At 36.7% G+C, this 24,030-nt stretch overlaps 1 protein-coding gene and 1 long non-coding RNA gene across 6 annotated transcripts in view; one reads left to right on the forward strand and one right to left on the reverse strand.

Moving 5' to 3' along the window:
* The window catches only part of LOC134799088 (phosphofurin acidic cluster sorting protein 1), a 185,093-nt gene that overhangs the window by 77,826 nt on the left and 83,237 nt on the right, over positions 1-24,030 (forward strand). The gene's annotated exons all lie outside the window — the stretch shown is intronic.
* Positions 1-24,030, reverse strand: part of LOC134799162 (uncharacterized) — a 409,935-nt gene that overhangs the window by 657 nt on the left and 385,248 nt on the right. The gene's annotated exons all lie outside the window — the stretch shown is intronic.

Genomic DNA, 24,030 nt, shown 5'->3' on the forward strand with positions numbered 1-24,030 from the left:
AATTTTTAAACAATTACATGTTTTCATTATGAACTTTAAAATATCGTAAGGACACGCTTACTTTATACGCAAAGATGGCAATACTAATAAATTAATAATGCTTGCGTGCATTCCAATCGTTTTTAGGGTTATAGCCTTTTCTTCACAATCCATAACTCCCGCGGGAACAATATAGGCCTTTGTCCTTCAGTGCACCTGCATGAAATAAGGTATTTTTCGAGCAAGTGTGATGAAAAGTTCTTTTTTAACACCTCAGCTCAGTCCCACCCACCTAGCAACTTCTCCTTATGACTCAAATGCGTTGGCACGCTTGAAATTCGGAAATTCATAAAATTCAATTTACAAAACGCGGTCGGAACGCGGGTCGACAAGTCCGTGAATCGAGATAAACGTGATTGACACCTATTATGATTGCAGATATTTGGGTTATCGAGGCAGTTGGATCCTGTTATCGTGTGTGTACCTATTGTGTAGGTACCTAGGTACTGTCGTTACGCGGATGTTTAGTTCAATTCAATTTTCACGATGGAATAAACCGATGATTGGGCTTTAGTCATTATCTTTTTAACGCCTCGTCGGTGGCTGTAACTGATGGCAAGCGGTTACTGAGGCCTATGGACGACTGCAACCCTCGATGTGTCACATCCCCGTTGTAGATCCTCGTGCAAACCTTCACTCATTTCACTCACGTCCGCAAAATTCCTTTGAAACCGTACAGTGCGCGACCATTCAGGGTCCAGGGTGTTAGGATGAACTCCCTGCCGACGACAAATGGTGCTTAAACCTATAAATTCTGTATCGTTTGCGAGTATGGGGATCTACGACTATTCGTCATATCATTTCGAGTAGGGACTCCCATTTTGGCGGTGTAGCTGATTGTAAAAATGAATTAGATTTTATTGAACTGGAAAACCTGTTTGCTCATTAATTTTGCTGTAGAATGGTGCAAATACTACAAAAGTTGAAACAGCACTTTTGCAATTTCCACTATTTTTAGCCGTAGCATTAACAAGATGAAACTCGCTGGCAATTAGCTGATGAAAAGACTCAACCTCGTCGTGTCAACGCGGCAGAATTAATTACATAGTCAACAGTCACACAGTTACACGTATTTATTATTTTTATGTGACACTGCTGGATAGACCTAATTTCGCAATTGTGTCATTCGTCAAAAGAGCTCGCAAAATAAATTTGAAGGACTGAATATGTGTTAAGGTTAATCCGAGAAATGCTTCAACGCCTAATTGAATATGTATAGAATGATCTAATCGTTTATCATCCTAAATAAATCATCAGTTTAAAACACTTTTGGCTACATGAATGTTCAAAACAAACAGAACAGCATGCGTTGCAAATTGCAGAAATGGCTCGGCGACAAGCCCTGATGAGAATTACCGATACGAGACGCGCGATACTGCCAAATCTATTTTTGATGACAGTCACTTATGCTGAGTAGCGTATACATATGAAAACATACAGTGAAATAGATGAGGCTTTTCCTAAAATGTCTTACGTTACAATATTTTCTAGTAATGGACTAATGGACGAACACTCGAACAATCTGAAATAAACGATTATTTTTTTATAATTTTGAGAACCTTTTTAATAGTAGTATCAAAAGTAATTAAGTTCAATTAAGCTTAAAGTACAAAAGAGATCTATTTAGGAACGTGGAAAGACGTAATCTAAGTATATTTGGTAGGTACAGTCAGCAGCAGAAGTTGCTAAGCGGGCGAGGTGTTCAAAATTATCTTGACGCGACGTTATTGTTAAGAGAATAAGAGCGTGTCAATGTAATTTTGAACACCTCGCCCGCTTAGCAACTTCTGCTGCTGACTGTACGTGTGTTTTTTCATTGATTTACGTTTCTGGGCCAGCTGAACAAGACAAAAGAACAATCAAATTACTTAACTATAAATTTACTTTAATACCTGGGCATTTTCACTTAAAAGTGTATCATTTACTTTTTTCGAAAATCCATTAACTTTTGGGTTATTTCTACTCAGAAGCGCGAGGACTATCGATTTTAAAAGAAAAAAATGTATCCCAAAAAATGACAGTTTTGTAACGCATTTTTACATAAGTACATTTTGTATGGACCGTTACAAAACTGACACCCAAAATTTGCATGAAAACCTGGGGACACGTTTTTTCCTCGTCTCATTCAATACTACCTACATGGTACCTACTCGTGATTCTGAGTCTAAATAACCCAAAAGCTGATGATTTTTGGAAAAAACGTAAATGGTACCAAATTTTCTGAAAACCCCCACCATAAATGTGTACTTTACAAGTTTACAATTAAACATGGTTATTATGACGAGATACCGAACTAATGTAAGCTATAGGTACGAGTATTATTTGCTCGTCGCAATCAAATGTGAAATAAAGACAATAGGTATCAAGAGTACGAGTATCAAGCCTAATTTAAATATTATCGCCATTAGCACGGGTTTGTGAATGCGAAATTGTAATATACGGGCCAAGTGCAAAGTCAAACAGGCTATTTATATGTATGCCTTTGCAATTGCAAATGTAAACACAATTTTAGATTGCTACTTCTAAATAAATTTCTTTTAAAGCTATAATTTTACTCTGTTACTGACAATTTAGTAATTACGTGATATGTAGTACAGTGTTGTTACAATAAACGCTGTGTCAGAAATATAACATGTTGTAGCAAAGTGTTAGTAACATGGTATAATAATATACTCCGCCTGGTACTCCATTCCCGTCTTTTCTAGGTCACCTAATTGACACGGGCTTACGTCATCATGCGACAACGCTATATGATAATATGCGATAGCGCTATATATAGCGGCCATGTTGTTGTGACGTAGCCCCGTGTCACTCTGGGAATGGAAGACCATGTTTTATTAGACTATGGTTAGTAAGTGGGTCTCTAAGGTTTCCCATAAAGTTTTAAGTCATAGTGTATTGTTTGTCCGCATTTTCGTTAGTCATAATTTGTTTTTTAGGGATCCGTACCTCAAAAGGAAAAAACGGAACCCTTATAGGATCACTCGTGCGTCTGTCTGTCTGTCCGTCTGTCACAGCCTATTTTCTCGGAAACTACTGGGCCAATTAAGTTGAAAATTAGTACACATATGTAAATTAGTGACCCAAAGATGGACATGTTTTTTTATAATTTTAAAATACATAGGTTCGAAGTTATTTAAGAAAATTACCAAAAAATGACCATCCCCCCCTTTATCTCCGAAACTACTGGGTCTAAAATTTTGAAACACATACACAAAATCGTTCTTTACCTATAGATGACAGGAAAACCTATTTAATTACTTAGTTTTAGATCCGACCTCTACGGATTTTTAAAAACATTAACTTATTATGTACGGAACCCTAGAAACGCGAGTCCGACGCACTTGGCCGGTTTTTTTCAAAACGCGTAACTTTTCATGATTGCCATAAAACAAACCTAACCTAACCTATCTATAGGATAACCTTACGAAAATCCTGAAAAGTTAACGGTTTCAGTTTTAGGACTAATAATAATTGGACAATCATTACATTATGTATTACTTTCAATAATTATGTTAAACAAAGGGACCCCGTTAGTATGTAAGTACACTATGTACGATAAGAGCGTGACCGGTAAAACTTAGAAAAAAAGTAAAGAGGTATCATGTCAAATACTGTCATATGAGAGTATTGTAATTACATATTCATGCTTTATTTTGAATAAGACGTCCAGTCTCCTGAATCATGAATAATACCTTGGTATCTTTGGGGCATAATTTCGACCAAATTTTCAGCTAAAATGCAAGGTAAAGACGTACGCACAGACTTCAGTTCTCCAGTAAGGTCAATAATACTAAGAGTGTTATTTCCTCGTAATTTAAGCTTCATCCACGCCCAAACATTTTGAACTGGGTTGGCGTCGGGTGATTGTGAGGGCCAATCCAAAACATCGACGTCATTTTCAGTTTTTCATGCACTACAGTGCTGACTTCGGCTATTAGGGTCACTATTCTCTTGCGGGATCCAAGAAGCCCTATCCTTTGGAAACTTTTCATAACAGAAGGCGACAAAGCCTTTTCATCAATTTTTACCATTTTATGGGCGTCCAGTGTATCGGTGCGCAAGTGCAAATGGCCGAAACCATGCTTCGAGATGCATCCCCAAACATGTTCCTCTACTGGGTAATTCTCGGTTCGCACGAGCACTCTATTATTTGTCGTAGAAGAAGCCTAAGTCAAGTAATTAACTGCCCAAACAGAAACTGCATCGGGAAAAAAATATGATTGCAATCTCGGTTCTTGTTTTCTTTCGCCCACGGTAGCCTTTTTTTCATATGTTTGTCAGTAAGGGAGAAGCCTCTTCACCGTACTGCGATATTTTAAACCATTTTCATTCACACGCCTTTTGATTGTATCTAAAGATATCTGCAAACCTTTTTTCTCCAATTTTACTTGCCCAGAACCGCCAGAACGCAATGATAGAAATGGATTTTTTGAAAACATATGCAAGACCCGTTTATCCTCTGTGTAGGAGGTCATTTTTGTTTTCCCGCGTTCTGGTAAGTCGTAAACATTTTTATTCTCCATATAATGCTTCATCCACTTAATTACAAACGCTTTCGATTTATTTATATAAAATCAGCAGGTTTTCGTGACATTTTGGGCCCTTTCGGGTACGTACAGAGGAACACTGCCTCATAACGTGAATCGTATGCGGCATTCTTTTTTTTTATTGAACTTTAGATGGGAAACTGTCAAAAGTTTTTTATTCTTTTTTACGAAGCATTTTAGACAAAAGAACATTCTATTCAGCCAGTACCTTTTTTTCTGTGCCACATCCTTAAAATATACATAACACTGGTCACGCTCTTGTCAAACACACTGTACCTACAGTTAATTCCAGTTTAGCGCTAGCGGAGGAATTTACTAGACGTCAAATATTACAGAAAGCAATATTTAGACACGGGCACACTTGGTTTTGAATTTCTGTGCAAAATATTCTCAAAGCTTTTGGGTTCTCCGTCAAATGTTCCGGTAAATGAAGTAAGGTTCATTGTGGTAACTTCGAAAGCGGAATAATTTTGAAAATGGTTAATGTCTATAAACTCAGAAGCACATCATATTTCAGTAACACTTACGCTACCTACTGCAATGCTAACCTTCTAAGTAGATATTTGCCATTTTCAAAATTAGCCCACTTTCGGAGTTACCCCAATGCGAGGTGCATATATCTGTATAAATCCTTTCTAGTTATCTGTATCCTCCGTTTCTCCTTAAATATGCGTCGAACAATTTGTCCTCAGGGCCGTCTATTTCAGTTCCTAGGAAACGACCGGTTGATTTATAGGCAGCATACGCATTACGTATTCTAGAGGACGTTCGAGACCGGGTTGATGGGCAGCCGGTGTTGTTGGGTTGTTTATGTAGTTATTAGTTACTTCTCTATCGAATCCACAATTCCACAGGTCTAGAATATACAAGAGTGCCCGTCAAATATCAAATTCCATATGAAACTTGTACCCTTTTACATCTGGGCTGCGCGACACTCGTACCCCTTTTCACTAGACCAAGAGAATTGTAGCAGTCCTATCTAATTATCTTGCGATTATATCTCTGCTGCTGCTGGACCACCCCAGGAGTTAAGACACGTCTGTGTGATCGATGCGGCAAGAAATGCCGATCGGCTATTGGTCTATATAGTCATCGCAGTCGATGTAGGCTGTAGACTACCTCCTCAAAATACCTTCTTTAGTCGCTGCAACTATCATCTGCAAAAATGCTGTGGCCAATGAATGAATATCTCTAGATCTCATATTTTGAATTCCGAATAGTTTGTAGAATCTCATGTCAGACAAACTGTCTTTATTATGTATGAACCAATTGAACCATGTCAACTTGTACCGTGTAAAGATGGTATATAGGTACACTGAATTTACCAGCAATAAGATTTTTCAAATTCAAATATAAGACCCTGAAACTTTTGGCTCTGCGTAAATTATAACTTTCTCCTTCACGTGCCGATCCGTTCCCTATAGGTTTTAGAATATACCAATCGTCGCCGAGTAAACAAGAGCCTACGAAAAGTTTTCTAACGTAAGTATGAAAACTTGAGAGAACTTTTCAGTCTGTGGAAGGGTAGTTAACGAAGTTAATCAAATTTTTTCTCCTATACTTTTACTTGCAACTTTTATACAAACTTATTTTTATTGTTGTCTTCCTTCGTTTTTCGCATTATCGCCGGATTGTTTTTTCTCGTAAAACAAAACAGGACATAGTATTACTACAGGACACTTAATTTTATATTTACAAAATGCTTACTTTTACCTAATACGACAAATAACTGAAGTAGGTAAACCTTCTACTCTTTTAATCGTTGTTGACTTAGGTTCCACCTCTCCTTTTCAATATCAAACCCTTAAAGCGAAAGAAAACATTCGTCGCAGTAAATGGAGGGAAGATATCGTTTTTCTGCTTACACATGCGTCTAAAACTTGCCTTCGATGTGATAGCCCTACAGTCAGCAGCAATAGTTGCTAAGCGGGCTAGGTGTTCAAAATCTACACGACACTATTGTTAAGAGCATAAGAGCGCGTCAAGGTAATTTTGAACACCTCGCCCGCTTAGCAACTTCTGCTGCCGACTGTACAAGGACAGAAGACCTTAAACATACACTGCTAGTACTTAAGGAAGGCAGTAGGCCCTTCCCAAGGCCGTTGCTTGCACGTGATTTGAATCAACATTACTATATACTTACTTGTCATGCAAGTTTCGTCGCTAGAATTAATTATTTCATGTTAATTTACTATACTTCATTGTTCCATGCAATTGTTCTGCGTTGTAGGGTTTCTGATTTGGGAAGTTATCCGGATATAGATGCTGCAACATATATGAAAGTAATACATATTATACATATATAACACGTGCGGGATATACCTATACCTACGTATAATGAATTTATTTGTAGTAAATATTTATGTAACGAAACACACAAACTCATTAAAACAGACAAACGTGCTCAGCAACTTCAATATATACATTTCGTTCATTTTATACATTATTTTCACGTGGCCTTTATAAATTCAATGTTATGTAAATTTGTTGTGGCTTCGGCAAATTGGAGACGCTGCGAATTTTGATTTTATTTTAAAAGTCTAATAATCGGATTTCCATTTACCTACATTCTGTAACAATTTAAGTAACAATTTATTCCGGTTCTGTGTGGTTATACATTGAATGATCATTGCTGGAAGTAGCGTGTTTTTCGGAATATTACATTTATATCTACCTAATGAGACTAGAAGCCATTATGAAAGACTTCTCAAGATGATTTTTCATTTTCTTTCAGAAACAATGCTACGTAGTTTAAACTTGTGTTTTTGACAGTTTTTCGGGCGAAAATATTTTCTAGGTTATTTATTACACGCGGCCATTTTGTACGTCATTCTCTTATAATTAATTTTCGTCTCCAAGTTCGCCCAGCTCAAGAAGAGCTTACGTGAACCTGGATTACGTTCAATACACAGAACAATAATCGAGATAGAAGGAAAGAGTTCGTCGATTTATATCGAAACCAAGCGTGCCGACTTTTTACCACCTACTGTGACGTCACAGCCGCAATTTAGTGATGGGAAGTCCTAACCGATCTAAGACACCGATGCCCCTCTGCCCCGCTACGATTCAACTGTCTTGCTCATACTCATGGATTTTATATCTGCGCTCCCGCTCGCTAAAAATCACAAATCGATTAACGTGAATGTCATCGATTTTCTGACGGACGAATGATAAAGACAGACGAATGATACAGACAGACAAATGATAAAAACAGACGAATGATATTTAACGGAATCATTAGATTCCTAAATAATATTTGAATTGAATTTTTAAAATAAAACTTATTACTTATTCTAAAAAAAGATTGTAAGTATCTAATACTTTTTTATATGTACATGTATAGGTATAAAATTTCGCCTCGCTTCGCCATACTGCAGCTATGTAGTTGTTAGGTGTATAAATACGCATACGCTCTAGAACGGATGGGTTGTCAATAAGATTTCTTAGTAGTAGACAGTAGTGTAAGGCAAGCGTTTGCTTACGCCTTAGCTCGAGAGACTCTAACCCTACCATTCCCAGGACAAAGGATGACGGCAATAAGTATGAGTAGTATCCGTAATACCTTTTGTAAAGATGTCTAGCAAATTTACGTTGGACGCGCTCGATCATGATGTTATACTTTGCTTCCCGAGGGTCCCATGCGATGGAACTGTACTCAAGCTTGCTGAGAACATAAGCATTATAAACGATTATAGCGATTTTTGGGTCACGAAATTCTGAGGTCGTTCTAATAATGAATCCTAAAATTTTGTAGGCACTTTTGCAGATATTTATAATGTGAGAGTGTATGTTTAGCTTAGTATCGAGTGTTAATCCTAGATCCTTTATTTCTGTTACTCGGTCAAGGGGAGTGTTAGTAAGAGTATATGCCTGGAGAATAGGATCTACAGAACGGCTAAAACTTATTACTTTGCACTTAGATTCATTTAGGTACAAGCGGTTTGTTTTACTCCAGCTGTCAACCATGTTGATTGTTTGTTGCAGAACCGACTTCTGACTCGTACGTCTGACTGTACAGTCAGATGCATTTACGACCGGTTGAATTATCTTAAGATCATCTGCATAAAATAGTGATTCCACGCCGATATATTATTTGGCAGATCATTGACCATGATTAAGAAAAGAGTAGGCCCGAGAGTGCTACCTTGACTAACCCCGGAACGAGTGTAATATCTTTCAGATTTGTAAGAGTTCAATTGGCATATTGTGTGCGATTCCTGAGGTAGTCAGAGAAGAAAACAAGAAGTTGAGGGGTGAAACCTAAGGCTGACAGTTTGCATAGGAGAGTGACAGTTGTCAACTAAGTCGAAAGCTTTTTTAAAGTCGAAATAAACAACATCAACTTGTCGTACAGTATCCATCCAGCGCAAAACGCTATCAAAGAAGCAGAAGTGGTTGATTGTAGTGGATCGTGAAGCGCGAAATCCATGTTGACAATCAACTAATTTACGATTTATCTGATTAAGTAAGCAGTGGTTAAGAATGGTCTCAAACACTTTTCCAAACACGGATAATACAGCAATGGGCCTGAAGTTTGTGATATCGGAGGACTTGCTTATCTTAGGAATTGGGGTCACTCTCGAGACCTTCCATTGGGATGGATATACCAAAATCGATTTTAATCGATTAAGAATTCGGCATTGAAAATCGTAGGGTACAACACTATATCTTACTTTTGACAGACGAATGAGAAATCAACCTTGAACGCGTCTCGACAAGTTTGGATTGTTTTATTTTCGTTGCTGGTTTTCAATGCTTGCCAAGTCTGACGCGTCAAATTAAAGCCGCAATGGAAAAGTAGCATTAGACACAGAGTCGCCTGCTACTGTTCATATGAAATTAATACTGAGCATCAAAATAAATTGTTTTTTAAATAATAACAGATACTTTAGGGCAAATAGTACTTACCGATGAAAGGAAATGTCTTGATTAATAGCTCCTACATTTTTGGTGGTGTTTGAACAGTTTATTATCGAGCAAGGGGCCATTTTGTTATCACATCCGAACGTCACACACGGAAAGCGGTCGAGAGCAGACTGAGCATCGCGGCGAGCAAAGACGATTTATAATCGTCTTTTCGGCACGCGAGGTACATACACTTTTTCCGTCTACTCGATATAGGTCTGTGGTTCAATATACTTCTATTAAAATTGTACATTTTTTTGTCTCCAGTTCGGCGCCCTCTAGAATTACGAGCAAAGTAGCAAACAGCAGAGAATGGGAGTTGTAAAACGAGATTAAACTATTCTTCATAAATTAAGGCTTTCGCGGAGATTCCATTACGCAAAAATCTATATATATAAAACAAAGTCGTGTTTGTTCCAGCACCCATAACCCGAGAACGGCTGGACCGATTTTCATGGTTTTTGATTTGTTGGATTAGTCTCGGCCCAGAATAGCAGAATAACTGTTAAAGCCATTGAAAAAATTGACGAAAACAAAATAATGAAAGAAAAATTATTCCCATACAAAATGTTCCTAGGTATCTTACCTGTCAAACATTTGATGTTCATCCCGTCGATAAGGTAAACTCTTACCTCAAATTAAAGAACGTATTTAAAAAAGGGTTTCGAACCGACAAGATATATCCACCTATATATATATAAAACAAAGTCGTGTTTGTTCCAGCACCCATAACCCGAGAACGGCTGGACCGATTTTCATGGTTTTTGATTTGTTGGATTAGTCTCGGCCCAGAATAGCAGAATAACTTTTAAAGCCATTGAAAAAATTGACGAAAACAAAATAATGAAAGAAAAATTATTCCCATACAAAATGTTCCTAGGTATCTTACCTGTCAAACATTTGATGTTCATCCCGTCGATAAGGTAAACTCTTACCTCAAATTAAAGAACGTATTTAAAAAAGGGTTTCGAACCGACAAGATATATCCACAATATTAGGATTACGCCGTATTTGAGATTTTAAAATTGTAAAATAGTGACAGTAATGACAACGGATTGACATATTTATGTTTATGCATGCACTATTAGTGATGAGGCTAACCATAAGGTTACATCACGTTTACTTTTGTCAAATGTAGCGATTATAAACGAATTAGCGAATCGATTTTAATGCCGATTTTTGCAATTTTGTATTATTTGTTTGTATTATTAAATAACCTTTTTTTCACATCGAATTTCATTTTATTGTCGTTTGGTTTTTGTTTTAATTGTATCGTTTTTTTTCGTAAATTTTCATCAACTTACGGAAATGTCATATGAATCGAAACGACAGACTTGACCACAGATGAGTATTAATCGAATAACTTTTTATTCGACTAATTAATCGAATAAAAAAGTTAATCGTCAAATTTAATCGACGATTAAATTATTCGCGATTAATTTAGTCGACCTAACATACGATTGAAATTGAATTCATCTGAATATTAATCGACTAAATTTTCGATTAAATCACGATTGAAAGTTGACAGGGGGTCATTTTTGTACTTACGTAAAAAAAAAAGATGGAAGCCCAACACTTTGTCATAAAAGTCATCATGGGTGTCGTTTTATAGGTTTTAGGGATTGCCGGTTTCGAAAATGATAACTGTTTTAGAATCCAAGATGTCGACCGTGCACTTTGTCATAAAAGTCGTCATGGATGTCGTCTTATAGGTTTCAGGGAGTGCCGGTTTTGTAAATGATGACTGTTTTGGAATCCAAGATGTCTGCCGTGCATTTTGTCATAAAAGTCATCATGGGTGTCGTTTTATAGGTTTTAGGGAGTGCCGGTTTCGAAAATGATGACTGTTTTGGAATCCAAGATGTCTGCCGTGGACTTTGTCATAAAAGTCATCATGGTTGTCGTTTTATAGGTTTTCGAGAGTGCCGGTTTCGAAAATAATGACTATTTTGGAATCCGAGATGTCTGCCGTGCACTTTGTCATAAAAGTCGTCATGGGTGTAGTTTTATAGGTTTTAGGGAGTGCCGGTTTCGAAAATAATGACTCTTTTGGAATCCAAGATGTCTGCCGTGCACTTTGACATAAAAGTCGTTTTATAGGTTTTAGGGAGTGCAGAATTCGAAAATGATGACTGTTTTGGAATCCAAGATGTCTGTCGTGCACTCTGACATAAAAGTCATCATGGATGTCGTTTTATAGGTTTTAAGTACTGCAGAATTCGAAAATGATGACTGTTTTGGAATCCAAGATGTCTGCCGTGCACTTTGTCATAAAAGTCATCATGGGTGTCGTTTTGTAGGTTTTAGGGAGTGCCGGTTTCTAAAATAATGACTATTTTGGAATCCAAGATGTCTGCCGTGCACTTTGTCATAAAAGTCGTCATGGGTGTCGTTTTATAGGTTTTAGGGAGTGCCGGTTTCGAAAATAATGACTATTTTGGAATCCGAGATGTCTGCCGTGCACTTTGTCATAAAAGTCGTCATGGGTGTAGTTTTATAGGTTTTAGGGAGTGCCGGTTTCGAAAATAATGCCTCTTTTGGAATCCAAGATGTCTGCCGTGCACTTTGACATAAAAGTCGTCATGGATGTCGTTTTATAGGTTTTAGGGAGTGCAGAATTCGAAAATGATGAATTGATGACTGTTTTGGAGTCCAAGATGTCTGTCGTGCACTTTGACATAAAATTCATCATGGGTGTCGTTTTATAGGTTTTAGGGACTGCAGAATTCGAAAATGATGCCGTGCACTTTGTCATAAAAGTCATCATGGGTGTCGTTTTGTAGGTTTTAGGGAGTGCCGGTTTCGAAAATAATGACTATTTTGGAATCCAAGATGTCTGCCGTGCACTTTGTCATAAAAGTCGTCATGGGTGTCGTTTTATAGGTTTCAGGAAGTGCAGAATTCGAAAATGATGATTATTTTGGAATCAAAGATGTGTGTAATGATAATTTGAAAACTTCGCGTTATATTCCACAAGCTTATTTGAATGCAAGACATTGACATATTTTAGTATAATGTTGCCTGTTTCGTACAAGTCATATTATAATAGTGAACCGATAGAACAGATACTAACCGAAAAAAATTTAGGTACTTATACGTATTTGTTGATATAATGCCTGTAATACAATGATTGTATAATCCGTATTTAACGTGCAAAAAAAACAAATGCATACATGTACCTAGAGTCAGACTAAGAATAGTCTGCAGCGGATTTGATAGCCCTCGCAGTGCAAGTGTTATTTTAAACGTCAAACTTCTATGAAATTATGACGTATAAATGACACTTGCACTGCGTGGGCTATCAAATCCGCTGCAGACTTTTTATGGACCGACATTAGGTGAAACGAAGTTCACCGGGTCAGCTAGTATCAAGATAATTGTATGTCTCGGTCAATCAATTTTAACGAGGGTTGTACTGAAAGGGGATTTTTATTGATGTCTTAAAAATACTAGAAAAATGATACATATACCTAAAGAGAAAGATAGCTTGGTTGAACGCTCCTTGTAAGCCACCCACACAGTCTTGTTTTTTTTTACACGTGTTTTCCTCATCACTTACGGAACCTTCATTTGTTAACATTTGTTCCACTCTCACGGCTTTCCTGGAAGTAATCCCGGAAAGTTTTCCTCCGCCGAGAACGATTCAGATTCAAGAGGGCATTTCCAAGTCTAGTTGTAGTAATTATTTTGTGGCTATTCTATTAGGTGTTACACCGCCACATTAATATTGGGAGGTCATTGTGGTTTGTACGGATATTAATTTTTTTTTACAATTAAAATGTTTTGTGAGTTGCTTAGAAAGTGTTCCCTGCGGAGTACTAAACTGTAACATTTTTTTATTAATTTCTTGCTTATATGTTATAAGTTATAACACTTAATAGATAAGTTCAAGCTCGATTATCAGTATGTCCGTAGGAAAATATAGTCCTTACGGCACATCAAAATAATTTACATCTGTTACTTTTGTGACATAAGGCCGATCACATATTTTTACATAAGTACAATTAATATTCAGTAACTTATTTATTTATCCAGTAAATAATGGAATGATTTTACTTTATTGTAGATAATTCTGCCGGGCGTTCCACAGTTTCAGAAACAATAAATACAAAGGTGCCCTCTCATCAATCTGCCATTACCAAACACGGATCTATACAAATTAATTTGGTTTCGGACGCAGATAGGTACGAGTATCCTTGAAAATCGCAAAGTAATCCCTCTGACAATTGGGTCGGACAGGGATGGGGTCATCCATTAATTACGTCACACGAATTTCCAGGTTTTTTGACCCCTCCCCCCCTCCTTGTCACACTTGGTCACATTTGGCAAACCCCTCCCCCCTAGTGTGACGTCACATTTTTTCTACGAAATCGCCAAATCGAATTAAGTAAGTACCTAAGTATTATTAATATTTTATCATAATATTTTTGACGATATAAATATTAGTAGTAACAATCTCACACCCGAGGATGCCGAAGACCGGGCAAAGTGGAGAAGACTGAGCAGGAAAGCGCCAGGCCGGGAAAACGCTAGGTCGAAGAGAGAGAGAGAGATAAATATTAGTAATTTTATAACCCAAAACTGCTTAGGAAAGAAAATTATACGAATAGAACGATTATCGTTTTACAAACTTGTTATTGAAATGTACAGCGAATAAAATAATTTAAATAAATTTTCGGTTACTGATGAATTTAAAGTGACGTCACAAAGTTTGTGTCTGCCCCCTCCCCCATGTCACAATATGTCACATTTTCTTGACCCCTTCCCTCCCCCTAAACGTGTGATGTAATTAATGGATGACCCCGATACTCAGAATGTAATTGGGGATTATATGGCTTATCCTTCGTTGACTTAAAGGTGTTGTCATTTTCACGCGTTTTTCATCGCAGAAACAATTTAATTAGGATTGGAAGGAGATATACTTGGAAAATCAGAGCGTTCGCCCACGGGCGAACCGAGATGCGATAGTCTTAATGTTATTAGGGGTTATCGGCTTTATCCTAGGTGTTGTTTTTTCACACCCGTTATTTCTTCCTATATCATTAGGTATTTTTTCCCAGAAACACGTTAATTACGACTGGTAGAAGATATCCTTGGAAAATCTCCGCAATATCTTTGGATCAAGTAAACCCCGCCTACTCGGAAAGTATAATTAACTAATTAAAGATTATCTCGTTTATTCTCCTCGGGCTTAAAGGTGTTTTCATTTTCACACTATTATTCCGTCCCAGACAAATTAATCAGGTCTGGAAGAAAAGGTCTCTGGAAACTCCGCCGCGATAGGCCGCTGGCGATTGGGTCGGGCTGGGATACTTTCATGTAATTGCGGATTATCTTGTTGACCCTTTTTTGATTCAAAGGTACTTGCATATTATCGCAGCAATCTAATTGTTCTCTCTCCTTATTTTCTTCACCACTATAAATGAGAAGAGATCATATGACAGATGAGTAGTGATAACTTTAACAAAAAAAAACCTCCAAACGCGAAAATTGTGCACGTTACGGGCTCAAGTTTCGCCGTCTGCGCAAGATCACCGACCCATGATCGATGATCGATCTAGATGATTTGGCGACAAATTAGACGCAGTTATACCCATCGTACCGTGAGATATCTATAAAGAATCCGTGTAGACGTGTTTTTAAAGACCGCCACGCGCCATTGAGCGTTCATTAATGCGGCTATTAGATTTTTTGCATGTGCAAGAGCGCTGCGCTGATATGAACGATGAGACTCTAATGAGACGTTTGTGACAATCCATAAGTAGACAAGTATTGTTAGTTTATAATGATGTTAACGTTTCTTAAAGCGTAATACGGATGCATACTGCTTTTTAACTACAAAAAAAAAGTAGTTGATTTAAGTAGAACATCTAATGAAAAACTCAACTGTTTTCTAATTGGTTCGGTTTCGGTTTCTGCAAAACATCTCACAGCTTTTAGACAGGCGGACAAGCGAAGGCTTTGTGATAAAAATCAGTCCATCCAAAAAAGCACATTCAATTGGACCAAAACATTGATGCAGTTTGGCGGCATACTAGCCAGATTAGAATATGAGTGTACTTAATGCACGGGCACGTCCGCAATCAGCCTTCCCCTGGATTGGATTCATTATGAACGGACCTTAATGGCTTTCGGCTTTACGTTTATATCTACTATAGCTTCTTGTCTAAATAGATCTATCTATTCCATGTGGACTTGATTTGATCAAACTGAAATAAGGGCTGAGATGTAACAGCAGAATTGTAGGTACCTACTAATTTCGGACTATAATTTAGTCGTAGCCAAAGTTGATAGGTACTAGTTTCGGCTAGAGTCTGTCCGGAAAGAGAAGAGTTGTAGAATGATTTGTTGCCTTATATTCCACGACTCATGTCTTTCCGCACAGACTCTATCGTAAAATTTTAGTATAAGTAGGTATATAGAAAGTTCGACGGGTCTTTAATGGATTTCCGTTTCGTTATCTTATCTTATCAGTTCGTCACATGCAGTCCGTGCTATGAACTCGCTGTTATTAGGTAAACGATTAGATCTTGCCTACCTTAACGACTAGGATAAGGATTAGGAATTTGATTGCCGACCAAATTAATTCGGCCTAGGCAGATAAATATTTAGCAAAGTATTGGCATCAATAAAGTTTAGCACCGACAACTTCAAAACTGAGACTTAGCCTCAGTAGAGGTCGCGTCGTGAAATAAAGTTACAACTATGAAATAACATTAGACACAAACTAACATGTCATTTACACGTTCTCAGTTAGCGAACGTTACAGCCACACACAGTCACTCTTGTTAATTGTGTGACGTCACGGACCTGACCTCACCTCAGTTGCAGGGAGTAGGGGCGTGAGGACGCTATTTATTTCATATAATTGTTTTTTAATTAGGTCGCTGTTGTCTGGGCGCGACGATGTTTACGGCGGATAAACAATAGGTATAAATAGTTGTTTATTATAGAGCTAATATAACTAAGGCATCTCGCAATATGTCCGGGTATAATATGAAATGCATGAAAAAGTGCAGGTATTAAAACTACGGTATTAGAACCATTGTTCCTTATTTACCTTCCATAACTACTAACGTCAACTACTTACGGTTGAATGAACTGAATCAACGTCTATTAGTAGTGAGGTATGAAACTTACCGTACAATTAAATTCAGCGAAAGTTTTAACGGTGACAGACGGTTTGGTGCAATCGAATCTAATTTTCCATAAGCTAAACTACAATTTTTACAATCATGTAGTTACACAAACCTCGCGTCCTTCATCTCTCATGTCAAAATTCAATTACATTTTATTTGAGGCTGTTCAAAACTATTTAACAAGTTGAAACCCGACCGAACAAGCTCATAAATAACGCCCCTGTCAAAACGCAACAGAATTGACATATGACTGCAGCGCTGACCGATTTAGGGCCGTCCAACCGACTAGACTGGCAGGTCAATCGGACGGAGTGATTGGGTACTACCTTACAACAGTTTACAGTGATTGGCTTTTCAAACTGTGTATACGACTGTTTCACTGTGTGTTGTTTTTGTATTTTCGAACTGTTTGACTGCCTCCTAGCGTATTCTTTAGTGATCATGCTTTGATTTTATTCTATGCTACGAAAAATCACGTTACTTTTTCCATACATGATTAAAGTTTCTGTTGGCGTTTTATATCAACGATTGTCAACTTGGTTAGGCCCTCTAGTAATGTTTAGGAGATAGACAGAAAATTGTGAACAAGTTTACGTTAATCTATACATATATTTCCCTTTAAACAATATCGTACCCGCTTAGCATCAGGATAAAGGCTCATAATTTTTGATTTTCGAATAACTAACAGCTAATCTAAATCACTTATTAAACGATAACAACAATCGTAAAATATCTACTAAGCCTAACTTTCTAATCTAAAAGCCTGAGACGTCACGCGCTTCTGTAGCCCCAGAACAAAGAAAATTAATTTCCGCTCAACTTACAACAATGCCTATTTTCCCTCACAATGGCAAACAAAACATTTCGGTCATAACGTTAAAATGATACCAGGCGAGTTTAATACATGTTATGCCTTCAAATTCCAACTGCATTACGATTATTAAATAGCTATTACTATGTATTATATTACACGTCTCTTGACATCTAATTTAGCAGGGATAAGAAGTTAAGAACTTGAGAAAATGAGTCTTACAACCTCCAGTTAACCTTAAAAGGACACATTCGAGGTACCTACAGTAACCTCCAGACCTCCAATATGAAACATTTCAGCATGTGATCTCCAAATATTAAACATTTGCTCACAACTCGTGAAGAACATTGCCAAAGAAATAACAGGATTTCGCAGAACCCCTATAAAGGGCGCGCAAATCAAGTAACGGTTGCTGGATAAATCATTCTCGCGTAATCCTAAAAAAATAACCAAGAATGTTTTGAGAGCGAACATAATCCGAGCCGCCGTCGCAAGAAATGTAATAAATAAACGCAGTAGAAGGTTTTCCTGGAGGCTTACTACGGTTTTGGAGGTTGATGATTATTGTCTAAATCTTAAAATTAATCATGGCAAATATTCAACTTCCTTCCTCTTTTTCTTTCCCATTAATTGTCTTTCCCAAGTTCTTCATAAAGTTCCCATTTTAACCGCAAATGTGTCCTCTCGTGTTCCTCAAGTACCTATTTCCTTATTTGAAAAGTGTGCTAAAATCAAAAGGCTCCAAAATTCCTGCGTAAATCATTGCCACGGACTAGAATAAGTACATAAATAATTAAATATACCCGCCTTAGATGCCGAAACTATATGTTTGAAAGCCGCACGCTTAAACCAAACCACTTCACTTTTTTCATAAGTCTTGAAATTGCGTAGTATGTCCCAGTACCATATTTCCATGGCATCATAAACCTATCCAGCTTGTTAAATGCTCCATATTCATTGTTATAAATTGCTGCATGCATTAATTTACTTAACAGCAGCGTCAGCCCTGACCCGTGACTGCAAGAGATTAATTCGCTTCTGGTTCCACGGTCCACGCGGGCCGTGTCACCTGTCCTGATAGAGTGGTCTGAAATACGGCCATCCCGTATAATGCCTTTGCAATTTACCGTACTTATCTGAGGGTAGCATAGGCAGATATATTAGTTCTAATTCTAATGTGTCTTACAGGGGATTAAGGCTGGTTACATTAGAAGGTCTTTGTGGACTTAATGGAACGGCTAATAGTTCTTTAAATAGAAGGGGTTTAGTAATTTGTCTAATTATGCGAACGTAGTTAGGTAATGTAACTATATGCATTACTTGACAAATTAGTTACGTAGTAACTTCTTTACTTTGATTGTTATTAATGTTTTTTTTTAATTTTGTAGTAAACTGCATAGTGGTGGTGGCACGAAAGAAATGACAGTACCTACGTGAAAATGTTTAAAAGTAATCGATATTGTGAATATAACGATACAGTGGACATTACACACCAGAATTATAATTAGTATATCAGAAAAGAAAACTTTAAATTATCAAGTAGAGAAGTGTAATATCTTGGACATTGCTAAAACTATTTTTACAATTCTTCGCACGTTCACTTCGAATACCTATGCTACGTTTTGGTCAATATCACATGTTTCTCTAGTTGTTTTTTTATTTGAAATAGATGTACATTAGTTCCTAAAATAGCCTACGCAGAACCTTCCCGTCGCGTTAAAAGGCAATTGTCTACAACTCATGAATTATTCATCTGTTTAAGACGCCTCATCGCCTCATCTCTGCGGTTTAGGCAAATGGCGCTACGATGAGGTTAGGGCGCCGTGTCCTTCAAATACAATAATAAATAACCGACTTTCTGCAATTTAAACCCGTTTAGAGAGCGTCTTGTTTTGATAAACAAACTTAGTGAAGCGAATGAAAATACTAATTTCTGACAATTGAACGTCAAGCCCGTGAAGCCAATGAAGGCAAGCTCCGTGGCATCTAGCCACGGTGCCTGGTGGTGGATGGAGGGGATTAAAACTGCAAACGTAACTTGAAGGTGGGGTATGAGGGTAGGTGTCAGCCAATTGTGAACCATTACGTCATCTGTCAACAGTAACGCTCTCTCAAATATTAAATAGGCTTCAAATAATGGTACTGAAGCTTAATAATAATAACCAACTTTCTGCAAGGTAAGTCCGCTTAGTGAGCGTCTTGTTTTGATAAACAAACTTAGTAAAGCGGAGGCAATGGAGTATTTGATTTTTATAATGGCTTTTGATCTACCGCCGCATTTCGAGGCATCTTGCCCCTCCAGGGGATATCAGTTTTGAATGATTCACGGTTAGTTTCACTAGACTTATATCGACCGGGAAAACAATACTCTAAAGGTAATCACGGTTCATATCCCGGTCGATATAAGTCTTTTGAAGTTTCATTCAATCCCTAGTTTCATCCTATTTCCTCCCTTCCGTCTTAGATTTTTCTGACAACACTGATTATTCTTATTAAATGTAACATATAAGTCTAATATTAATATATTTTGTTCACAGGTATGTATAAACGACATGAATAACAACAATCACCATGCAACCACTTCCGTCTTCACTACGCACACAAATACCTCAAGTAAGTACGCGGTGACATTAATTGCTAGATCAAGAATATGCACATGCAAATGTACTTTCGCTCTATATGTCTATACAATCCAGCATGGGCATATGTTTATGTTAACGTTCCGCGACATACTGTCATTTAACACGCATTTGTGTTTTTATGTACTTTCGGGCTGAAAAGTGTTATATTGTAACATTTGTAACTTATTTTCTTCTGAATATGAGTTTTTGTTATGTTTTTGAAGTGAAAACTTCTTTAGCGGCGCTGAGCACTTTTTGAGGTGGGGAAAAAATGATAAACTCGATTCAGCGTAACGCGTAACGCGTAACGCGTAACGTAACGCTGACGTCATGTGTCACGGACAATGTTATTCACCAAAGAACTTTAGTCATAACGTATCATAATCAGGTCAATTATTTAAAACTGGACTTTTATATTAAGCAATAAAGCTCAATGTTCTAATCTTGTACGGGCTGAAATACGAGGATCTCACAGTTACATTCTAACTTTATATCACTCAAATATAATTCAATAAAGCTACATCTTGATGAAATCGCTAATAAAAGTGAACTCTAGTACTGGTGAATAAAACTCAAAATATCATGACCAAATATATTTAGATGCGAGGTCTGCAAGGTAACTTTACAATTTCTATTCGAATTTTAAACAATTAACGCTACAAATTTAAGCTCACTGGCCAGCAATTTTGGAACTAAAGTTTTTCAATAGAAAGGAGGATGGGTCAATTATACATAGTGCTGCAGACATTTTGGACTAGTCATTGAGTTTTCACTTCTGTCGGCACTCCCGGAGTGCAACCCGTTGTTTTTTTTACAACACGTTGATAAGCGATTGCTGTCTCTAGAGACAATGTTTCACTTATGAATAATAAACCATATTTGTTGCCTTATCATTTCACTATAATGAAAATCATATAAATCAACCAAGACCAATAAATCAATTTTAGTACGGCGTTTTGAAAGAAAGAGTCGGCAACATATGACAATTGTGACACCTCGGGAGTTTCTACGTTTCTAGCTCCTGTTGGTTACAGTGGCGGCACGCTAAAATATTCGTAGGTAATTTATTTATTTTTTTCTTCATGAGCCGTAGTGTAAGTCAACTGGCTAAAAATTAGATAAACCAGTGGCACCATCAGTAAATTCTGAGGAGAATACTAGGATAGACTACGCAACCGATTACCATCGGGCAGGCTGTATGTTTAATTGTCATTGTCACTGACGGATTAAAAAAAAATGTACATATGTAGTTCCTCTTTTTTTTGTTCCACGACTGTACGCGTTCTTTATTCGCCTGTGACCGCGTCGATATGAATACAATGCAGAACGACTAGTTTTTACATATTGCTCGCAGTTACGTCACCAATTGTCTTTGTTGCTTACAGTTAGCTGTACTGTACCTAGTACTATTACAGATTCATCAATACTTTTTATTATAAGCTTTATGTTCGTATATGTATAACTAATGATGAAAGTTGTCTTCAAAAATTGCAAACCATTTTTCGGCTATTTGTTGGTATCTGATTGAGATGTAATACCTACTTATTCTAAACTGGAGACAGTGTAATAGTATAGTTACATTGTGTTGTGTTACATCTTGATGATGGTGATTGAAGATGGTCATTGGAAGAATGTGATAAAATAACGCAAGTTATAGGTATAAGTTGAAGTTATAAGGGTTTGTTTGAACCGAACCGTCTCGTTGAGTACCTTGTCAGATGGCTGTTGAAAGAAAAGTAGGTACATTCAGCGATAAAATCTTGTATCAAAAATATAAACAAAAACTACTAGGTCTATACACCGTGTTTTTTTTGATTTCCGTTAATTTCAAGGGTGCATTCCTGAGCTTAAATCAAGTAACTTTCTCAAAGACACCGATGTTCTAATTAAGTCCATTTCGGAGATAATCCATAATTTATTTTTTTCCTATAAGGCCTCTACAAGCGTGTACACTTGCCTTAGGGCCGGCTTACATATTGATTAGTGTTTAGAATGAGTTCATACATTTGCTACTAAACTTAAGTACAATCTCGGTCGATTGATGTACGAAATGACATTGATATGTCACAGATTTCAATTGTTTGGTTGAGTTAAATGTAATGCCCGTGTTACAACAACGCTATATGCTATATTTAATTACTTTTTAAACAAAAAAAGAAAACAAAAAAAAAATTTTTTTTTTGAAAATTAACTATGCCATTTAGTTCTTATAAACGTACTTAACTATACCCCGAAGTTAACGGAATTCAATAAAAACACGGTGTATACAGAGAAATAAAGTTCCCATTTCTATTGTTGTTGTTATTTTTATATTTCGCCCTCTGACCCGCGGCAATTATTTCAATCGTTATTCAGTTTTATAAATCATGAAACTCACGTGTTAGTTCAATCTCTCTCGGACATAGTTTGTTAATTATAACAGTATCAAAACTATGCGGGTTCCACAAATTGGGAAAGTTTTTAACGTATGGAATATCGATCGCTGACCCGCACTATAACTATCTAGGAACCAAATGGTTGTATCTTCTCATAGAGTCATAATAGGTTGTGTTGGATATCCGCCTTTTTACTACTGAGGTATGGATTACTTACATAGTTCCTCTAGTAACTAACCCTTGGCTTTAGAGAAGGGCGTTACCACGCATATTAATATTAAGCTGGAATTGATGTTAATGTTAACCCCTAAGCTGTTACTGTTATTTAATCTTAGCCTATCTTTTCTGATAAGTACAACCAACGAACTGATTTACGTGTTACCTATTCCAACAGAAAACTTTACATAATATTGTTTATTTCATAAGAAAACTACTTTAAACTAAAACGTGTATAACTATACAAGTAAAATTTTAGTCAATCGAATACAGATGGTTTCGTGCAACGGAACGTTTTTTACCTACAGAGCCTCGCAATCTGGTGTTCAATGAAAATAATGAAGTAGGCTGACTACAGCTTTATTCTTATCCTTTTTACATAATTGACATCATAAGGCATATTTCTAATTATTACTTAGACGAGATAGCAAGATAGTGTTATTCAGACTACTTATTAATCTATCCTTAATGATAAATAAGAAATAACAAACAGCCAGCTGTGGCGCCCATTTGGCAAACATCTTCCCAACAAACGCATTCTAAAAAACTAATTACGCCATCTTCAACCTTAAACAAAACACATTAAGATACTCCTGGACTTTTCCAACTACGCCCCTAACATGGCAATGTTTGTGTACTAACGGACAGCTACAAATAAATCTGCGCCAAGAAGTGATCTATCCGGGCTTGGCAATAAAAAACTGGATGTAATCCAAAGTTTCTTTACTATGTTCTTAATTTTGAGTTTTTTGTTTATTGTGGTATTCGTTAACGATTATTGACATTTATACAGCTTAGCCATTGGACAAACCCTGAAATCCCACGTAGGGTTACTTCTCAGAAATGCTCTAACGGTAATATTTTTTTAATTAGAACAAAAGATAAAAAAATAAATTATCAAATAAAAGTTATTTCAAATAATCGATAACAAAAAGAAACATACTGTATTAATCATTGGCAGTGCTTTTGACAATTTGTTTGAAAATGTGCGGCAATGATGACATTTGTCAAAAGTCAGAATTTTATTAATGTCACAAATAAAAAAAAAGATAATCAAAACGGTCGAAGTAGGTTTCATATTTCATATTCATTTATTCATAAAATTACAAACTTTACATGTCAAAAGGGTTATTAATTAATTAGGTCAATTTCAATTAAATTACAATTCATTAAAATAAAATAAAACAATATAAAAATTATCAATACAATTCAAATAAATAAAATATTAAATTAACTTACGATTAAATCATAATTATTATATTCTGACATGTCATAAAATGCATTTCTAGTCAGCCATTTTTTTAATTCGGAGTAGAATGTCAGGTCATTTTCAATATTTTGAATGGTGTCGGGTAGTTTATTATAGATACCTGG

The sequence above is a fragment of the Cydia splendana genome, chromosome 18 (genome assembly GCF_910591565.1).
Source record: "Cydia splendana chromosome 18, ilCydSple1.2, whole genome shotgun sequence".
In the NCBI taxonomy this organism is placed as follows: domain Eukaryota; kingdom Metazoa; phylum Arthropoda; class Insecta; order Lepidoptera; family Tortricidae; genus Cydia; species Cydia splendana.